The sequence below is a fragment of the Argiope bruennichi genome, chromosome 7 (genome assembly GCF_947563725.1).
Source record: "Argiope bruennichi chromosome 7, qqArgBrue1.1, whole genome shotgun sequence".
NCBI lineage: Eukaryota > Metazoa > Arthropoda > Arachnida > Araneae > Araneidae > Argiope > Argiope bruennichi.
The window spans coordinates 75,590,520-75,610,278 of record NC_079157.1 but is presented as its reverse complement, the minus strand read 5'-3'; the positions used below and the strand labels follow the sequence as shown (position 1 = coordinate 75,610,278).

Here is a 19,759-nt window from a genome sequence, read left to right as displayed (position 1 = left end):
TGCACGTGCGTGTGTGTTATGTATCGTTTCTCTTAAAATTTATTTATTATTTTTTTATTTAATAACAGCTGAAAGTTCAAAATTTCGCTATAAAATATATAAAAATAAATGAAAATTAGTGATAGGGTCATCGTTATTACTTTCATATCCATCTCTTTATTAAATAACTTGCCATTAATAGTTATCAGTTAGTTCCTCTGGAATATTACTTGTTTTTTTATTTCAGTTTCATATCTTAAACATATTTTTCATGCCTTTGATTCCTCTCAAAACTTATTTTTTTACTTCGTATTATGATATACATTAAAACCAAGTATTTTAATAGGCTTAAACTTGTGTTATTCATTGTGTTTCTAAAAGGAAAATTCTCCAATGATATCATGATAAAACTGTAATGTAAATTCTATTTTAAATGTACTGTAAATCTCGCGGTATTGTAATTCCAGTTTCTATTTCATCAGGGAAACTACATAGACTATAAACATAATGTTTGTTCAAATAAAATTTATGAATTTCTTCAAATTGATGAAACGATAAACACAGTTGAATTTCTTTGCAATAGTGAAATGCCTCTCACAATGAAATGTATTATTGAAAATCATACAAAAAAAGTGACACTTCAGATAAAAATTTTGTGGTAGTTAAATTGATATCTTTAAATACATAATTTTAATTCTTTAATACATTACAGTTATCACAGATTGTTAAGGAAAATCTTGTAAATATTGCTTAAAGTTTAATTAATTAGAATTCCAATTATAAATTGAAGAAATAACTTCGAGATGCACATTCTCAAAGTATAATTTTTACATATTTATGTTTCTCCAAATCAAACGATCTACCCTAAGAGGCTCCCAAATACATTTTGTTTTATTTTTAGTAGAGATTATTTTCCTAAAAAATGGCCGCTAAAGATATGGAAAACTCACATTATCTGATTAATGGTAAGCTGTAGTAGTTATAGGGAATGAAAACGATATCACTTTATAAAATACGTAGTCACCTTTTTATGTAGTCACCTGTGTATGTTTTTTTCAAACTTTGTATAAGTGATATGGATAAAGAAAGTACTTGTAAAAATCATTCAATTCAAAACAGTTTTTCAGTTTTATTATTTAGGAAATGCATTTCAGATTTCTTGCATATATTTCATCTCATCTGCTATGACTTCGAATATATAACTATAAAAATGTTATTTTTCAATGAAATTCTATAAAAAAAGAACAGCATCATATATATTCATTTATGCTAATATAACGTCAATTAATTTATATAATGTCATTGCCATTTAATAAATAAATAAGCATGCCAACTTATAGTTAACAATATCATGCCTTTTCACTTGGTACGAAATTTCTTCTTCGGATAAAGGTATAATTTCAAAAAAAAACATTTTCAAAATTGTAATTAAATTTTTAATTAAAAATTAATCTAATGACTTCGAATATATAATTATAAAATTGATATTTTTCAACGAAATTCTATAAAATAAGAATAGCATCATATATTTCCATTTATGATAACATAACGTCAATTAATTTATATAATGTCATTGCCATTTAATAAATAAATAAGCATGCCAACTTATAGTTAACAATATCATGCCTTTTCACTTGGTATGAAATTTCTTCTTCGGATAAAGGTATAATTTCAAAAAAAATATATATATTTTCAGAATTTTAATTGAAGTTTTAATTAAAAATTAATCGAAATGCTAAAGAGTTTCTACAATAACTATTACATTAGCATTAACTAGAATATTAGCATACAAAAACTATTTTTGAGTCACTTAAAGATTCAAAAGATTAAAGGTTCACTACTAGTATCATTTATTTCATTTAGTTTATTTAAATTTTAATGAATTCTTCAAATTATTTTTTTACGTGCAGTTCATATTATTAATTTTCATTATTTAATTATTGTATTTAGGCCCTCGCACGTTGTGAGGATATGTATTATTTTTGAGTTATCATTACTATATTAAAATTTAAAAAATAATCAAGAGAAATTAAAAGAAAAACTTTATCATGTTAGTATGTTTTGGACTGGAAATTTTAAATTCTTTTGAGAAATTTTCCTTTTTCTTTAACTCCTGAAAGAGATTTTCGAATTTAATTAATACGGTTCACTTGACATGTATCATGTGATCATAAATAAATATCACGTCATTAAAACATAAATTTAAATCATAAATTCCTGATTCAATAAATTCGAGTTTATTCATTTGAATTATAATAATTTTGAATATTTATTCAATTTGAGCAAATATTACTAAATAGCATAGTAAAATATGATGCGCTTAAAAATTTAATATTAAAAAACAGTAGACTCCAAATTCTCTATGCCTTAGTTAATTAATTGAACTGGAAATTACACATTTCTGTAGCTAATTTATAATTTCTTTGAATTATGATTCACGAGAAAAATTCACGAGCTATTTATTTATTTTATTTTAAAGCTTTAAGAGCTCTTTTTACTAAAGAAACCAAAGAGTAACTATTCTCTTTTTTTGTTAGTAGTGAAATTTATTACATTTGTGTAACATAATTTACATTTGCTTTATAAAACAATTTATAATTTATTTTCCAGATCAAGAAACATAAACCAAAGAATTAAAATGCTTTTTAGAAAAAGAATTACCAAAAATAGTATTGATCGCTTGTAATGTTAAAAATGAACCACCTTTATTAAATCAAAACTTAATTGCTTTTCGAAAAGCTGGATCCTAATTTTTTTTTCCTTAGATATATCGACAAATTTCTCATGAAATGAAGAAAATACTCAAAAAGTTATTATTTAAAAAAAAGTGTTCTTAAGTAGCCAATATTTTGTTAGATGTTAACATTTGGAATAATATAAAAACAAATTACTTCAATTTTATAAAGTTAAGAGATTGAACTCTGTTCAGAAAGCTGAGTAGCTCCAAATTGCTATTTACAAAATCCAATAAATGAGGCTCATTCATCATAAAATCTTATTTGTCGTTTATAATACAGGGTGTTTATAAAGTCCCGGACCCATTTTGATGTTTAATAACTCATAAAATAATAAAGATATAAACAAACTTATGGCATTTATTGATGGAATAACTCATATATTTTCCTTTTCAGGTTTGAATATTTTTACTTTTGTAAATATCGTCTGCACGTGTGGTTAATTTCAGATAATTTCATTTTCCAGTCTAAATATCTGTACTTTTCTAAATATTGTCTGATTATTAATTGCATTTTTGCCTCTTTTGTTTTTGGCAACTATTGCAATGTTATGTTTACTTTTGATGTGTTTGTTCTATGCAGTACTTTTGTATGTGATGTTTTATTCTAGCGGATATTAAGGATAATGCATACAAAACAAGAGAAAGCACAGATTTTATGGTGGTTAATAGAAATGAAATCGATAGTGCAAGCACTGAGAAATTTCAGAAGAATTTACCAAAAAGATCCTCCATCCAAAAACAGCATCTTGCGGTGGAAAAAGAATTTTCTAGAAATTGGAAGTATCGAAGATAAGAAACGTTCCAGACGTCCTTGCACAAGTGATTTTGATGTTGAGCGTGTCAGAGAGACATTTTTACACAATCCTAGAATATCTGTGAGATCAGCGGCAACAGAATTGGATATGCCAATTTCGACGGTGTACAAGGTTATTAAGAAGACTGCATGCATACAAAGTTCAAATTGTTCAAGTTTTGGAACCGAACGATAGACCTAGGAGGATGGCCTTTGCAACAGATATGCTAAGGAGGATAGAAGATGCTGCTGATTTTCTGAAGAGCATAATGTTTTCCGATGAAGCATCCTTTCATGTTTCTGGCATTGTTAATCGCCATAAAGTGCGCAAATGGCTCTGTGGATGCCGACATGCTTGTCGCTACCTGGCGTGAAATTGACTATCGACTTGATATTCTCCGTGCGACGAAGGGGGCACACGTGGAAGTTCATTGACAAGGGTCATGAAACTTTTTGAGTCTATTTAACCATTTATGTTATTAATTTAAATCTATCTTTATTATTTTATGAGTTATTAAACATCAAAATGGGTCCGGGACTTTATAAACACCCTGTATATTGAATCATTTATATTACACTAATGGAAAATAAACTCTATTTCCCCGAATAAATACGAAATCCATGTTTTTAATAAAACGACTCGCTGTATAATAAAAAAATGTCTTGCTTCGATTTCAATTTTAGGCTAATTGAAAACTGCTTTAGAAAAGAGCTTAGTTTCTTTTAAGCAAATAAATATAGGATGGTGTTTTGGGGCAGATAACAACTGTATCAATAAAACCTCGTTAAATTCTTTATGAATTTTATTTCCCGGAAAATTCTCTTATTCGCTAAAAGATCAAACGAGTTTTTGCTTTAAAACTAATTAAAGTGTTTTGGAATTTTTTGTGATATGCCGAAAAAACTCATCATATTTGCTCATCTTTCTGTTTTGAATTTGCAGAGTAAAATTATAAATCTACCAATATATTTTAAAACTTTTTACTGAAACTGACGACGTTTATAAGTTTTCTTTGAATACATACTTTGAATAGCGAATTTAAATCTAATAAATTTATGCTTTACTTTTATTTTATCAAGCTTCCAAATTTTTGAGTTTGAAATACAGCCAAACCTTACTTTTAATGAGCACCTCGCAGAGCGAATAAATAAAAAAATGTTAAAAAAAAATGACTCGCTTAAAGGATGTTTAGCATAAAAAGTAATAAACATCGCAACGTCATATGTAGGATATGTTTATTTATCTTGCTCTATCTTTAAAACTTGATGAAGAAATTTATTTTTTTTTTCAAAGAAAAGCTGGAATTGAGTGAATTTAATTTTAATAAATTTAGTTTAACGTGTATTTTTATTTAATCACACCACCAAGTTTTGCATTTAAAATACAGCCTCGCTTAAAAAGCACCTCGCATAGCGAGCAAACAAAAATACAAAAGAATGACTCACTTAACGAGAGATGTTTTGCATAACAAATGATGAAGAGCCATTGTGACGTCACATTTAGGAATACGTTGATTTATATTGCTCTATCTTTAAAACTTGCTGGTGGAAATTTTCATTTTTTTTTTCAAAGTAGAATTTAATTTTAGTAAATTTAGTTTAACGTGTATTTTTATTTTATCAAACCACCAAATTTTGCATTTAAAATACAGCCTCGCTTAAAGAGCACCTCGCATAGTGAGCAAACAAAAATACAAGAGAATGACTCGCTTAACAAGAGATGTTTTGAATAACAAATGATGAAGAGCCATTGTGACGTCACATTAAGGAATACTTAATTTATCTTGCTCTATCTTTAAAACTTGCTGATGGAAATTTTCATTTTTTTTCAGAGTAGAACTGGAAGTGAATGAATTTAACTTTAATAAATTTTGTTGAACGTGTATTTTTATTTTATCAAACCACCAAATTTTGCATTTAAAATACAGCCTTGCTTAACGAGAAACTCGCATAGCGAACAAACAAAAATACAAGAAAGTGACTCGCGTAACGAGAGATGTTTTGCATAACAAATGATGAAGAGATATTATGACGTCACATTTAGGAATAAGTTTATTTATTTTGTTCTATCTTTAAAATTTGCTGATTGAAATTTTCATTTTTTTTTTCAAAGTAGAACTGGAATTGTAAAGCATATAGATTTGTGAATATTTTTAAAAAAACTATAAATACTTTGGTAAATGCCATAGTTTCAGACTGTGAAGACAGAAAAAAAAATCAATAAAACATGGCTTAATGAGCACTTCTCATAGCGAATGATTCATATTACTAACTAAACAAAATGTAAAAAATTGACTTGCTTAACGAACGATGATTTGGAGAAAGAGTAGCGAACAATCATCATGACGTCACATGCTGGATTGTTCTATATCAATCTTGTTGTCATTATATTTACATGGCAAAATGTTGAACAGATATAGTTGCCGAACGCGACTTCCGAGGTTTGAACAAGTCTTAATAGACGAGATCGTGTCTCTGACAAAGATTATGAGATTAGAGATGGATAGTAACTACATCGATGAGCTGGTGGAAGTATGTAGCAGAAACTATAGAAAAACGTATGGAGCTGCTTTTTGTGTCACAGCAAAAAGTTACAGAGAGGAAAATAATAGACTCAACAGAACAATAAACTTATAGTAAAATGAGGCAGATATTGAAATCATTAGAAATTATTGCATTGTGCGTTGAGAAGCAATCCCCTAATAAAGCAGTAGCCACAAGTTCATTTAACGTTAATACTGGGTCTCATTTTCGCCAAATATTGAAACACAACCAAAAACAAATGTTTTTACTTAACTTTCTTGCCAAAAACGAGGATTATAAATAATGAATTACATTATTATAAATCTGATTGAATATTTTATTTATTCTTTTTTTTTCGAAATTCATCGAAATTTCTATTTTACATGCGTTTTTCTGGAGGAAAAAAATTGTTTAGCAATTACAAGTAAGATTAGGAAGATCTTACGTTGCGTAGTTATAGATATTTTATTCATGACAAGTGAATCATGTAATTTTATGTTATTAGCTGTTGTGTGCTTAGGGTAGGTGACTACGCTAAAAAGTCGATTTTCCTGCGAAATTATGAATTTTTTTATTGAATATTCATCGTTTGAAGGGGTTTCCTTATAAAACTATTAAAATTTTGTTTCTAAATCTATTTTTTGGAAGTTGCACTGATTTTTACATTTGCATTTACACACGTTTCAATGCTAATTTACATCTTTAGATGCTATTTTCTCAAATATAAAATATGGTACAATTTTCTTACGAAAAATCTCATAAATTAAAATTTAACCCTTATTTTTTGTTCAAATTCAGTATAATAATTTCTCAATATGTTCTACAGTTCTGGAAATAGAGAATAATTAATCTAACCATTTAGAAATATTTTATACTTATTTTAAGCTGTCAGCAGAAATATTTCTCAGTATAGCAGCTGTAAAATTTCGCAGACAACTTTATTTAGTTGCCTGAGAAATTTTAATCAAATCATTTGATAAACCTCTAAAATAGAAGATTTTTTTTCTCTTTTTTTTAGTCAAAATAAAAAGCTAAAGGTTTTATAGATTTTTCAATTTTTTGTACGCAAATATTTAAAAATATAACTATTATAGAACGTTTTTTTTAAAAATCGTCTTAAATTAATTTTTCAAAATTATTAATTATTGCAACTATTGCCGGCGTCCTTGCATAGGGGTAGCGCATTTTCCCCGTGATCTGGGTGTCCCAGGTTCGAATACCGGATCAGGCATGGTTGTTCTTCATCTGTGTTCTATCTGTGAGGTGTGAGAATGTGCCCCCTTGTAAAAAGGGGTTGTGCAAGTGAATGTGCGAGTTTCATCTTCATATGAGCTAGAAGTCAGACTTCTGCCATCGGGTGCTCAGGGGTCTTTACCCTCAGAAGCTACTGCACCCCCTTTCCGTGGTAAGGCGGACACGTCATCATCATCATCATCATTGCAACTATTCGTAAAATTAGAGTTGCTGAAATAAAGTATCAGTATAAGCAATCAGATTTCTTCATAGCAACTAATCAACATTATATTAGGATGCTGGTTTTTATGTCTTAAAGCCACTTAACATTTTGTCCTAAATTAACTCCTTGATTCACATTTAACCTGAATTGCAAAACTAACGCATTAATAAGAAGCAAACCAATTTACTCATAGAAACTGAATGATTTAATATTGTTATTTTGGTAATTATGTCTCAATATTATTTAATATTTTACCTTAAATTAATTCTTTGACACATTCAACTTGAATTATAAAATAAGGCATCAATAAATCTCCGTTCCCATGGTTTCATTGCCTTTAGTGAAATGTCGTCGCCATTATAGAACCACTCTCGCTTTTGGACGTCGATCGGAAACTTCCCGCAAACTGTCTGTAAGATGTTAAAACATCAAAGAGCTTCAAATAACCACATGAGGGAAAATTGGACAAAATGCACCAAGTCAAATGGCGCACACGGGACGTCGGAATTTCGCTTAAAAACAGTCAGGTTTATTTTTGGCAGAGCTAAATGGCATAATATTGTAATAATGTTCTTGTGTCTAGGAATTACTTAATAATTTACCCTAAATTAATTCTTTGATTCCCATTCAACTTAAATTATAGAATAAATACATCAATAAAAGCTATGACAAAATATTGTGACGCTTGTTATCATGTCTAAAAACAACTTAATATTTTATTCTAAATTAATTCTTTGATATTAATTTTAAACCTGAAGTAAAGAATAATGCATCAATAAAAGCATTCAAGTTTATTCTTAGCAGATAAATGATAAATAATATTGTGATGCTAGTTATTGTGCCTTCGAACTACTTTTTAATTTATACCATACATTAATTCTTGGATTCTCGTTCAACTTGAATTATAGAATAAATACATGAATAAAAGCTATGACAAAATATTGTGACGCTTGTTATCATGTCTAAAACAACTTAATATTTTATTCTAAATTAATTCTTTGATATTAATTTTAAACCTGAAGTAAAGAATAATGCACCAATAAAAGCATTCAAGTTTATTCTTAGCAGATAAATGATAAATAATATTGTGATGCTAGTTATTGTGCCTTCGAACTACTTTTTAATTTATACCATACATTAATTTTTGGATTCCCGTTCAACTTGAATTATAGAATAAATACATGAATAAAAGCTATGACAAAATATTGTGACGCTTGTTATCATGTCTAAAACAACTTAATATTTTGTTCTAAATTAATTCTTTGATATTAATTTTAAACCTGAAGTAAAGAATAATGCATCAATAAAAGCATTCAAGTTTATTCTTAGCAGATAAATGATAAATAATATTGTGATGCTAGTTATTGTGCCTTCGAACTACTTTTTAATTTATACCATACATTAATTCTTGGATTCCCGTTCAACTTGAATTATAGAATAAATACATGAATAAAAGCTATGACAAAATATTGTGACGCTTGTTATCATGTCTAAAACAACTTAATATTTTATTCTAAATTAATTCTTTGATATTAATTTTAAACCTGAAGTAAAGAATAATGCATCAATAAAAGCATTCAAGTTTATTCTTAGCAGATAAATGATAAATAATATTGTGATGCTAGTTATTGTGCCTTCGAACTACTTTTTTAATTTATACCATACATTAATTCTTGGATTCCCGTTCAACTTGAATTATAGAATAAACGCGTCAATAAAAGCGTCAAATTTATTCAAAGCAACTAAACCGTATAATATTCCGATACTGTTTGTCATTTTATCTTAATTTAATTATCTGATTCACGTTTAACCTGAAATACAAAATTAACATACCAATAGAATCCGTTCGTTAGAATCTAATAAAGTCAAAAATTATTTAAAACCTGTATTTTATCGAAAACAATCGTGAAGACCTTTTGCCCTATCCAATCATATATCTGAACGATAGCGAGCAAACGATAATTAGAGCACGATGAAATATTTCCTACTACAAAATTCTTAAACAATATTTAACCAGGGCTTCTTTCTTCAGTTCTTTTGAATCCAGCTAAGAAAAAAATATTTAATTTCCACCGATTCAGGAAACAATGTCCTCTCACCCAGACGAAAAAAATCAGTGAAGAGGACAGGAAATATAGTTCTTAAGAACGAAGAACTTATAGATTTGCTGATTCCCATTTTTTACAAGAAAGAAAAAGAATATCTAGAAAAGAAACCATCGGAATCACATTCGGTTCAAAGTGCTCGAAAAACTAACTTAGAGGTTGCTGTGATGGATTCTGGTTATACATTTTCTTGATAAATGTATAACCTTGATGAGATCGAATTCAAATTTTTGGAATTATCAGATTTAAAGGTCATTAAATTATATTTTTTAAAGAACTTATTTACATTCTTTTATGGATATAAAAAATTTCTGGTGAAAACAATTGTTTTAATATTTTTTTAGGATAACGGTATTTCGCAATTATTTTAAAACGAATTATTTTAAACGTTTTCCCATAATTTATCAGATGAATTACAGAGAAATAGTTTCAAATTATTTCAACACTTGAAATGAAATTTAAAATTTGGTCTAATCTGAATATCTAGTATTAAATTCTGAATTGAACTTAGAAATATGGTCTTTTATTAGTTAAGCATTGTTATTTTCCTCTACTTTGTTTAAATTCATTCAAAATTCCAATAGGAAGCAATATAGGAATTCGATTTTATACGTTCGAGTTATGTGAAGCATTACAAAACTATGCAAAGCAAAAATTAAAGAATTAGAAGCAAAATATCTTACTAGCTGCAAGAGTTAATAGCTCTGAATATAATATAACTTGTGTCCTCTCCCTATCTCTCATATATAATAATATACAAAAAATTTTATTCCGGCATATTTCCTAAAAAAACATCTGAGGATTTATGAATCGAATAGCAATACCTACATATTAATATAAGACATCTGATGTGTACAATCTTTCACAAACCTTCACCTGAACAAATCCAAAGAAGTAACTTGCATATTGAATGGCATGATTGCAAAATTACTTTTTTTCCTACTATTTACTTCAGGATATACCTGGCGCCATCTATTAGATTCTGTGAATAACAGTGTTGAGAAGCGTAATTATACTTGTCGTGTTACTCATATATGACAGCAAAATTTTTTTTCGTTATATTTTATGTAATTTTATTGTTTTCTTACTTATCATTTTATAAAAAATAATATTTTAAATATTGTTTTATAATTTACTCATATTACTTACAATACTTATTTTTCTCCAATAATGCTTGAGTTTTCTGTATTATAGCATCGAATCTTAAATTCACTCCGTGAAATTCTGATAAAAGCGATACAAAGCAGAAGTGCAGATAATATATTATAAGCTTAAAGCTGACAAGTAATCAACTTAGAAGACAACTGACTGCATAATTGATTATGACATAAATCTAATTAATATAAGCCTATTATAATGTCAGGTACAACGCACTTATTCGCCGCCTGTAATATAATAAACTAGAATGTCTTGTCGCAATATTATTAACCATAAGAGAATTTAAAAGAAAATAATATCATAAAAGAAAAAATTGATTAAAATTCCAAATTCTAAAAAGATGTTGTAAAGTGTTGAAGGTACAAATAATGTTACAAATGTTGTTATGAAATAATTTTAAATGTTTTATTTGTGTGAAATTAATTCAAAATTCTAATTATATATTATTTTACATTGAACTAACTGAACATTCGCACTTTAAAAAAGAGTGATTTTTAAGTGCTTTCTTTTTATGCATGTTAAAATGTATAAATTACTTGTAAAAAAATCTTGTAAATTTTCGTGTTTAAACGTTTTATTTATATGAAATTATTACTAAATTATAATTATATATGGTTTTACATTAAATGTTCGAACTAAGAATTTACACTTTCTTAATTGAAAAAAAGAGTAATTTTATTACTCTTTTCATGTTTTTAAATGCATAAATTACTAGAAAAACATTCTTTCTCGTAGTAAATTAACTATCTAAAATTTCTTTGTCACTTTTATCATGATTTATTAATTAAAGTATAAAAGTATTCTTGTTTTACTTCCATCTGCCAATGAACAATAAGATTAAGTTCACTAGTTTCAATATTCACTGCAACGAAGTACGATGAGAGCTTTCTTCCAATGTAATAGTTATGGTATATAGTTATTATATGCAGTATTAAAAAATAATACAATATAAGACTAACAAAATAATATAACATTGGATAATATCCTGAACGACATTTTAGGAAATTTTAGCCATATTTCTAGTCGTAAGTATTAGATAGGAAATCCTCACAATTTCTTTTCAGCTACTATAGAAACATTATTCATTCACTTTCTTTTTAAAATGTTACTGAGAATGATAACAATTTGATTTGAATCTGCAATTATTTTCTCCAAGTAAGGAAAATTATTGCTATCATTCGATTCACTTAGTCTTACATCCAGCTGAAATGCATATCTCATTTGCAAACCAATAATCAAATGTTCCCAAATTTTGACTAAAAATAATATATGCGTCATCGTTAACTTGTAATGAAATACCTAATCACAGTATATTTTTCTCAAAGTTCGAGCTAGAAAAAAATCTACGAGCTAGAACAATAATTAACTTTAATCGAGACACATTTTTTAGCATACATTTTACTTCAAAATGAAATCAAATAGTTTAATAGTTCTCTATTTGAAAGGTTAAAATATTGGATTTAATATGTGTGTTTGAAAATGTTTTCGTTACGGAAATTCAACAGGTAGGTATAAGATGAAAACAATGTAGCAAATTCGGTGACAGATAAAGATGCTTTATTCCACAAAAGAAGTGAAAAAAATCTACGAAACACTGGTAGAAAAATACAACCGACGCGTATTTAACGATGGTATTTACAAAAACAAGAAAAAAAAGCAAACAGAATTCAGTGAGCTACTCCATGTCAAAGCTACTTCAGGCTTGCAAGTTTCTGGTATTAATCCAACATTACAGTTAAGTGAATTCGAGTTATATCAACTTCCATGATTGGACATATTTCCTACGAGAAAATTTTGCCATAAAGGGATAATTTTTAGGACTGATTCATAGTTCCCGCCTCCTTTCTGCAATGATGAAGATTTCTCAGTTTATCCTGAATGCTTAGGCATGGTGGGGGAAACTCTGACAAGGACTTCATACCACCAGAATATCCCAGTTGGCAGAATAGCAATCGTAATAACAACAACCAAACGGAACTGAAATTGAGTCCTAATAAACAGTATTGGCAACTGGACAAATATTTCTGTAAGAGATACATCTAGACATGGAAATAAATGTAAATCACATATCTTAATATAACACCTGAAGAAAGACCAATCACCATACTAGAATACCATGGAAACTTCCCATCCTCGTATCTGAGTTTACCTCGTTTTGGATTATAGTAAAACATCAATACATAAATAACTATAAATATCTACTGGTAAATCATATCTACTAATCGAAAGTATTTGTAATATTTTTTTCCTCTAACAAAGAAATATCTACAGCTGATATCGCCAAATTATAACTGCAGTAAACATAAGCGCACCACACTATAGAATATTGTATATGACAAAGAACAGCGCCAAAGAATGGTATGAGCAGATAAAACTAAGTTATAGCCTAGAAACAAATTTTGATCACACCTCTTAATTTTTGAGATTAGATTCTTACGAATTATAAATAAATACTTTAATTTAATGTCGTATGTATCTATGATTGAATATCAATGCGATTAATTGTATTATTTCAAAAAAGCTACATGTTGTCATAAAATTAAGTATCATATCCACAACAGAAATCTCTCAAACATTTATTCCTTTGCAGAACCCTACACATATTCTTCCTCAGCAAAAATTCTAATCATTTCCATTAGAATCTGATGCCTTTCCATCAGGAAAGTTTCGAATCATTTCTGGAAACTTCTTAGTTTTAATATATGAAAGAGGAAGTCATCATGGCTCTCAGGAATCAGTCGCCGTAGTCAATGACTTAAAGCGATTTTTAAGAATGAGACTTCAGAATTTCTTATTTATGGTTGAGAAGTCATTAGTAACTACAGGCACTGATTAAATGGGTCCCATTTAAAGTAAGAGAAGAATTCTATATTTGGAATTAAACTCAAATTCTCAGACTTTGCTGACTTAGCTCTTTAAGTATCGCATTCAACTGAATCTGATTAGTGAAATATTCAAATTCTGCATTTAAGCTTCTAGTTTCAGTGGAGTTTAGCTGTGTTTCTTTCGAAATGTGGATATTGATATTTTGTGAAAATGATTTTTAAGTAGGGAAGATATGTATGAAATTATATTAAATATTATTAATTATATATTTCATGAACGGTTTGAAACATTGAATTCATGTTTGGTCAATGAATGGTCCAGAAATGGTTTTTGCTAAAGATGTCATTAATTTAGTTTAACATGGTTGTTAAAAATGTTAATAATTTTGTGTAATATGGTTGCTGAAAATGTCACATTTTGTTAAACGTGTTTGGTAAAAATGTCATTAATTTTATATTGCATGACTTTAATGAGTTTTTTTTCAGCAAAATGTTTTTAAATTCACATTTTGAAGAGATATTCCTCAAATTGTTTTAGAATCCTTATACTATTCTATTTGATTATTTTGTTATGTATTTTTCTAATTTTTATTTACATTTTATACATTCAATTATATCACAGGAAAGGGAAGGAACAGTTAAAAATATATGCGTTTTAAAACATTTTTATCATTGCTTGATTCTTAAGTTAAACGTTAATTGTAAATATTAGAAAATTTCAAATTGTTTATTAAAAGCATGCCTTTACTTACACAATGTGCGAAATTAAGCTGAATCTATCTTCAGATTATCAACAAAATGCTAAGACGGATTATTATTAACAACAGCAATTAAAACAATTTGGATTTTATTCCAAAATGAACTATATTGTTATGAAATATGCGTAAATATTTTTAATTAGATTAACCAAAAAAAAAAGACTTTTTAAAAAATGGAAATATTTCAAAAGATAATATTTTGAATTTTTAGATAGTATAAAAATAGATGATATATAGATGAAAGTATTCAGATTTTTTCCCCTCTAAATTATATAACATTTTAAAATCTAAATTAAGCTCTAATTAATTTCCGTTTTATCTTAATTCAGCCCATATTAACTTCAATCTAAAATATTATCTTATTTCCTGATCCAATTTCACCTTTATTTATTTAATTAATTCAACACGAGTTCTAAAACTGCTGAAGTCGACAAGTTCCCACACTCAAAGTTAAAGGGATAAAAATTTGTCGATCCAAGACATTCTTTCAAAAGATCCCTATAATTCAAAAGATCCCTATAATTCAAAAGATCCCTATAATTCAAAAGATCCCTAAACCAACACGTGGAAAGAAATCTCTATCAAAATCTCATAATATAAATAAGGCGGGAAATACATTTTCTCTCTTTGTTTCGCTCTTGTGTCGTTCTGTGAAGTAACGTGCCTCATCGCTCCTGCTTATACATAAATCATGCCTCCCGGGATGGAATAAAAGCGAAGTTTAAAATTCAAAAGTGTCTTCTCTGTCTTCGGACATGATTCTGCTTAAAAAATTATGTTAATATTGTTCATATGATTCGTCATAAAGACGAATGTTATGCCAATACATAAACATTCGTCTTTATAATTAGAAGATGTATATGTACTGCAAATATAATATATCGCTTGCGAAAAACAAAACAAGGCATGTACAAAGCAACTTCGGAAAGATACACTGTACACTTCTGTAAACACTACTGCATAAAAATACTTTCAAATTATCTTATTAATCATACCAATTTTTTGTAGTAGATTTTTTCTTCCTATTTTTAATCAATTTTTGAAAAATACCATAAGCATATTTTGAAAAACATAATTCTATAAACAGAATGTAAATGAATTATTTTAATATATTCAAAGCCTTTTTTTATAAATTTTAGCACCGTTTTCAGCAGAAAAGATAGTTCAACAATTTATATTCTTATTTATAATTATGCTTAAAAATAGAGGTGATATTCCATTAATTTTATTTTGCATTACGATTTCGTTAAATATAAAATGAAATTTAATTTTCAATGAATATTAAATTTTACATTCGAATTAATTCTCATTTCTTTGAATCAAGCATTAAATGCAATTAATTTATATTAAACTTCATTCATTGTAAGGTAGAAAGTTAATTAAGTCTCAACAGTTTTCATCTTCCTAGCATGTCAAAATTATTTTTTTTTAACCTTAAGCGGTACTTTGAAAGTGTTATTTTCATTTTGAACTTTTTTTTTCTTTCTCTCTTTTAATATCATTTATTAACCCAATCCTCTTTAAAAAAATGAATCGATTAAAAAAAATATTAATAAGTTCTGTTTCTCAAGTTTTCCATTTGGTTTTACTTTTCAACATGGGTTATAATGTTAAGAATTGAAAGAATTGAGGCAAAACGTAATGTAACATTTAAAAATATCGTATTTCTTCTTATCATTCCAATTGTTTATTTTCATTTTTAAAAGATTCAAATTCCCTCTTAGAAATATCTTCGACTCAGACATTTTCTACTCTTTCATTATAGTTTTTAATTCTTTTCGAGATTTTCCTTAAAAGCCCGAGTGATTCGACAGAAAATGTTAAATCTCATTTGCTGCATTTTTGAAATACGTGCAGACAGACAGATTTCTGACACATTGTCCAAACTTTTACTAAATCTACGATTTATTATTATTTTTTCTAAAGACCATATACCAAATTTTGTTTATTTCGTTCCAGTTCTAAATTACGGAACGAAAAATTGAAACTGAATTTTTCGACTACAAGGAACAATAAGTTGGAAAATCATCGTATTATCGTGGTGATTTTTTTTAACAATTACGGATTAAACTTTCTATTTTTTACAATTAGAATAATAAAAACCAGAATGTTAAAAACAATATTTTAATCAAAACATTGCATTAAAATTGGATTCCTCAAATGTTTTAAATCAAAAAGCGTTTTTCATCTATCGTTCATTAGGAATTTCCATTTTTATTTAATCTCTGAATGTACATTCTTAAATTTTTTTCTTTTAGCAATGCAAACTTGAAATGAAGGAGTTTCGGATGCTATGTCCTACAACATTTACTGAAGCAAGTTAATTCATCTTTGAAATATGTCTGTCAATGTTGCCAATACAATAGCAGGTAAGAAACTAATTTTCTAAGAAAAACAAAGTGAAAATGCAAGTTTTTAAATCAAATTTTACTAAATTAGAGGATTTTAAATAATGTTTTCTAAGTCCAAAGCATATGAAATTCGAACTACAAGATTTTTTAAACTTTACTTCAGTGTGTTTGCCTACATATATTTGCATATGTATTTTTGTATTTGTATTTGGAATACTTTATTTGATCATGCTTCTACAATTGTTTTATATCATATACAGTATGTTTCTGTTACTATGCGAGCAATTTTGTTTCATTTTGCTTTTGTTTGTGTATCTACTGGTTTCCCCCTCATTTTTCTTTCTTCTTTCTTTGCATTTGTGCCTGCGTCCTTATATTTGAAATTTAATCTACTGTCAAATGTGTACTGACTTACATCTGTAAGCCTTGTGGTATACTTGTTTGCACACAAGTTTGCACACAAGGCGTTTATACATCGAGAACAAAGACAAAGTATTTCAGACCTCAGTTTTTATCAAATAAAAAATAATTCCCAAAAAAATGAAAAATCAAAGCAATATTTAAAAAATAGAATTAAAAAGGCATAGGGGCCCCACGATAGCATTGACCATTTAAGATATACCATGGCTTTAAGTCGCATGTAGTGATATCAGGTAAGTGACCGAAGCTATTACAAAATAATGCTTAAAGTTTGTTTGTGTATCAAAGTTTGCTGTATCAAATGTCTGAAAGTTCGAATTATGTGGGTGCAATATTTACCTTGGTATCATATATATATTATATAATATTAAATAATATTCGCAATATTGTATAATATTGTTGAATATTGAATATTATAATATCGCGTAATACAGTTCAATTTTGTGCAACAACATGTATTCATGGGAAACATGAATAATCCATTCTCAATGGAGCGACATGGTTGAAATTCTAACATCATACACTTTTCAACAACCTACTACCATTATCCAGTGAAGAAACATACTTAAATTTCTGTAGAAGTCATCCTTTCCAAAATTAGGACTCATGTTTTTAATTTTTAAGAGCTTTCTGTGAAATTTTCTTGCGATTCATTTGCGCATATGCTTGCGCTGTAAAATCAAATATTAGAAAATATTTGTTTTTTTTCTCTCTTTTTCTTCTATGCAACATCATCTGGAAAAAGCATTTTTGCATTATCTTATTAATATGGCGACAGCATTATTTGGAGTACCCATTACCTAATTCTTATATCATTTCCATTAATAGAATTTTCACCACAACCCTATTGACCTCCAGTTTAATGAATTTTAATTTGAGCAACTGTCCATTATAAAACAAAATGGGCACATTATAATTAACTAAAACCAATGAACTGAATAATATAGAATTTCCTATGCAAAGAATGGAGGGCTTGAACGAGGAATTTCTGAAAAAATATGAGCTAAAAGTTGCTGTTGCATATCTTGTGCCCAAGGAAAAATCATCAAATTGAAAATGTTTTTTTGGGGTAGGTTGATCCTAACGATCAATTGCAAATTACTTTCTGCGAGATTCATGATGTTACTTATTCTTTCCTAAATGTATATTTTTAACTTTTGAGGCATAGTGGTTTCATTTGAGTCCACCTAGCTTTTAAATTTTTTTTCATACGTTTATGTCGCAATGATTTGACACAGTGAAGCCACACTCTAACTTGTTTGCAGATGTACGGAAAAATTAATAATTATCATTTTTATTTCCGTATTGTGCATTTGATTCAATTCAATCAAATACGATATGAAATTCAATGGTTTTATGTTCTGTGCACCAAAGGGTTAATCATTCGAACATAATGAGGCTTTACAAAGCCATTTTCCATGCTTTTCTTTTCCATTCTAATAGCCTGTCAGCTTTCGTTCCAACAACAATTGATCCCTGGTGACCTTGTTTTACGGTTTCGGCTTCGGGATTGGAGAGTTTCAGGTTCGAGACCCGATTCCACAGAAGAACCATCATGTAACCATCGTGGCACACTAAATCCATCGGGGGTAAACGTTCACCCGCTGGTGGGGTGCGTAAATTTGGAAAAGGGGTGTCAGATCAATAGTCTTTCTCGTCATCTGATCGCGATTCAAAATTACGAGGTCCGTCCCAAAATAGCCCTAGTGTTGCTTTAAAACGGGATGTTAATATAACTTAAATTGGTTCCAACAATGCCAAAATCTCCCAGACTGGTAATTTTTATTGCACAATGTTTTTGCAGAATTTGTCTCCCGATGACTTTTGCAGTCCTTATATGAAATTTAGTTTTTTTTTCCCTCATTAGTAATGCAAACAGATATTTTCAATCTTTGGATTTTATGTATGGCCTATGGCCATCCTGTATACTTACAGTTATGTCTTCAAAGAAATCCTATGTAAGGAAGAAATCTTATTTAAAGCTCCTTAAATCACTTTTTTTTTTCATGCTCCAACATAATCACTCTTCAAATTAATTTCATTCAAAAGAAATATTTTGCATTAAGTTGCAGGTGGTGGTTCTTAACACTCTTATTGCCATAAAACGTTAAACTACTTTTTATTAAAAAGATGGGAGGTGAGTATTTTCTAAACAATGTATATCATGGTATATCTGTATATAAATGAAAACGTAACATGATCCTTTCTACTATTTAATCTCTGAAAATTATTTAATTCAAGGTTCATGTTTAAAATTTTCACAGATTCACTTCAGAAATAAACCAGCAAGAGTGCGCTTTCCAAAACTTTCTATCATACTTTCTAATAAATGTGCTATCCCCCCCCCAAAAAAAAATTCCTTGAATGACATTGGCCCACAATAGTTACGAAATTTAACTTTCAGCGGGACTTTAATATTTTTACTGAATCAATAGTGTAATTCTTGGCGATTAATCTCTGGCCCAAAATTTAATTTATGTTTTAAACGAGTTTTTTTCCCGCCAATTGTAACAAAAATTTGAAACAAAACTACAATTATAATCGCCAAATCCCATACCAAATTTGACATATTTGTCATTGCGTTTTTGAATTATCGCCTTTACATGTTTCTGAAAGTACAGATGGACAGATAGTTAACCCTTTGTTGGATTTAG

General features: G+C 28.3%; 1 protein-coding gene across 2 annotated transcripts in view; it reads right to left on the bottom strand.

The window, feature by feature from the left end:
- The window catches only part of LOC129974822 (uncharacterized), a 199,783-nt gene that overhangs the window by 71,456 nt on the left and 108,568 nt on the right, over nucleotides 1–19,759 (bottom strand). The window lies entirely within an intron of this gene.